Here is a 3,145-nt window from a genome sequence, read left to right as displayed (position 1 = left end):
TCAATAAATGGTGCTGGGAAAACTGGACAGGTACATGTAAAAGTATGAGATTAGATCACTCCCTAACACCATACACAAAAATAAGCTCAAAATGGATTAAAGACCTAAATGTAAGGCCAGAAACTATCAAACTCTTAGAAGAAAACATAGGAAGAACACTCTATGACATAAATCACAGCAAGATCCTTTCTGACCCACCTCCTAGAGTAATGGAAATAAAAACAAAAATAAACAAATGGGACCTAATGAAACTTCAAAGCTTTTGCACAGCAAAGGAAACCATAACCAAGACCAAAAGACAACCCTCAAAATGGGAGAAAACATTTGCAAATGAAGCAACTGACAAAGGATTAATCTCCAAAATTTACAAGCAGCTCATGCAGCTCAATAACAAAAAAACAAACAACCCCATCCAAAAATGGGCAGAAGACCTAAATAGACATTTCTCCAAAGAAGATATACAGAATGCCAACAAACACATGAAAGAATGCTCAACATCATTAATCATTAGAGAAATGCAAATCAAAACTACAATGACATATCATCTCACACCAGTCAGAATGGCCATCATCAAAAAATCTAGAAACAATAAATGCTGGAGAGGGTGTGGAGAAAAGGGGACACTCTTGCACTGCTGGTGGGAATGTGAATTGGTTCAGCCACTGTGGAGAACAGTATGGAGGTTCCTTAAAAAACTACAAATAGAATTACCATATGACCCAGCAATCCCACTACTTGGCATATACCCTGAGAAAACCAAAATTCAAAAAGAGTCATGTACCAAAATGTTCATTGCAGCTCTATTTACAATAGCCAGGACATGGAAACAACCTAAGCGCCCATCATCGGATGAATGGATAAAGAAGATGTGGCACATATACACAATGGAATATTACTCAGCCTTAAAAAGAAATGAAATTGAGCTATTTGTAATGAGATGGATAGACCTAGAGTCTGTCATACAGAGTGAAGTAAGTCAGAAAGAAAAAGACAAATACCGTATGCTAACACATATATATGGAATTTAAGGGAAAAAAATGTCATGAAGAACCTAGAGGTAAGATAGGAATAAAGACGCAGACCTACTGGAGAACGGACTTGAGGGTATGGGGAGGGGGAGGGGTGAGTTTTGACAGGGCGAGAGAGAGTCATGGACATATGCACACTAACAAACGTAGTAAGGTAGATAGCTGGGGGGAAGCAGCCGCAAGGCACAGGGATATTAGCTCGGTGCTTTGTGACAGCCTGGAAGGGTGGGATAGGGAGAGCGGGAGGGAGGGAGACGCAAGAGGGAAGACATATGGGAACATATGTATATGTATAGCTGATTCACTTTGTTATAAAGCAGAAACTAACACACCATTGTAAAGCAATTATACCCCAATAAAGATGTTTAAAAAAAAAAAAATTACCAATGGCATTTTTCACAGAACTAGAACAAAAAATATCACAATTTGCATGGAAATACAAAAGACCCCAAATAGTCAAAACAATCTTGAAAAGAAAAACGGAGCTGCAGCAATCAGGCTTCCTGATTTCAGACTATACTACAAAGCTACAGTAATCAAGACAGTATGGTACTGGCACAAAAACAGAAATATAGATCAATGGTACAGGATAGAAAGCCCAAGATAAACCCACAAATCTATGGTCACCTAATCTATGACAAAGGACACAAGAATATGCAGTGGAGAAAAGATATCCTCTCCAATAAGTGGTGCTGGGAAAACTGGACAGCTACATGTAAAAGAAAGAAATTAGAAGACTTCCTAACATCATACACAAAAATAAACTCAAAATGGATTAAAGACCTAAATGTAAGGCCAGACACTATAAAACTCTTAGAGAAAATATAGGCAGAACACTCTTTGACATAAATTGCAGCAAAATCTTTCTTGATCAACCTCCTAGAGTAATGATAATAAAAGCTAATGAAACTTAAAAGCTTTTGCACTGCAAAGGAAACCATAAACAAGATGAAAAGACAACCCTCAGAATGGCAGAAAATACTTGCAAACTAAGCAAATGACAAAGGATTAATCTCCAAAATATGTAAACAGCTCATGCAGCTCAATATCAAAAAACAGAAAACCCAATCAAAAAATGGGCAGAAGGGGCTTCCCTGGTGGCGCAGTGGTTGAGAGTCCGCCTGCCGATGCAGGGGACACGGGTTCGTGCCCCGGTCTGGGAAGATCCCACATGCCGCGGAGCGGCTGGGCCCATGAGCCATGGCCGCTGAGCCTGCGCGTCCGGAGCCTGTCCTCCGCAACGGGAGAGGCCACAACAGTGAGAGGCCCGCGTAACGCATTAAAAAAAAAAAAAAAAAAATGGGCAGAAGACTTAAATAGACATTTCTCCAAAGAAGACATACAGATGGCCAAGAGGCACATGAAAAGATGCTCAGCATCACTAATTATTAGAGAAATGCGAATCAAAACTACAATAAAATATCACCTCACACCGGTCAGAATGGTCATGATTAAAAAATCTACAAACAACAAATGTTGAAGAGGGTGTGGAGAAAAGGGAACCCTCTTGTACTGTTGGTGGGAATGTAAGTTGATACAGCCACTATGGAGAACAATATGGAGGTTCTTTAGAACTAAAAATAGAACTACTGTATGACCAGCGATCCCACTGGGCATAAAACCTGAGAAAACCATAATTCAAAAGGACTCACACACCCCAATGTTCATTGCAGCACTATTTACAATAGCCAGGACATGGAAGCAACCTAAATGTCCATCAGTGGATGAATGGATAAAGAAGATGTAGTGCATGTACACAATGGACTATTACTCAACCATAAAAAGGAACAAAATTGGGTCATTTATAGAGACATGGGTGGACCTAGAGACTGTCATAAAGAGTGAAGTAAGTCAGAAAGAGAAAAACAAATATTGTATATTAACGCATATATGTGGAATCTAGAAAAATGGTACAGATGAACCTATTTGCAAAGCAGAAATAGAGACGCAGACATAAAGAACAAGCATACAGATGCCAAAGGTGGAATGAGGGTGGTGGGATGAATTGAAAGATTGGGACTGACGTGTATAGACTGCTATGTATGGAATAGATAACTAGTGAGAGCCTGTTGTATAGCACGGGGAACTCTACTTCATGCTCTGTGGTGACCTAGATG

Source organism: Phocoena sinus, chromosome 3, assembly GCF_008692025.1.
Source record: "Phocoena sinus isolate mPhoSin1 chromosome 3, mPhoSin1.pri, whole genome shotgun sequence".
In the NCBI taxonomy this organism is placed as follows: domain Eukaryota; kingdom Metazoa; phylum Chordata; class Mammalia; order Artiodactyla; family Phocoenidae; genus Phocoena; species Phocoena sinus.
This window is presented reverse-complemented; position numbering follows the sequence as displayed.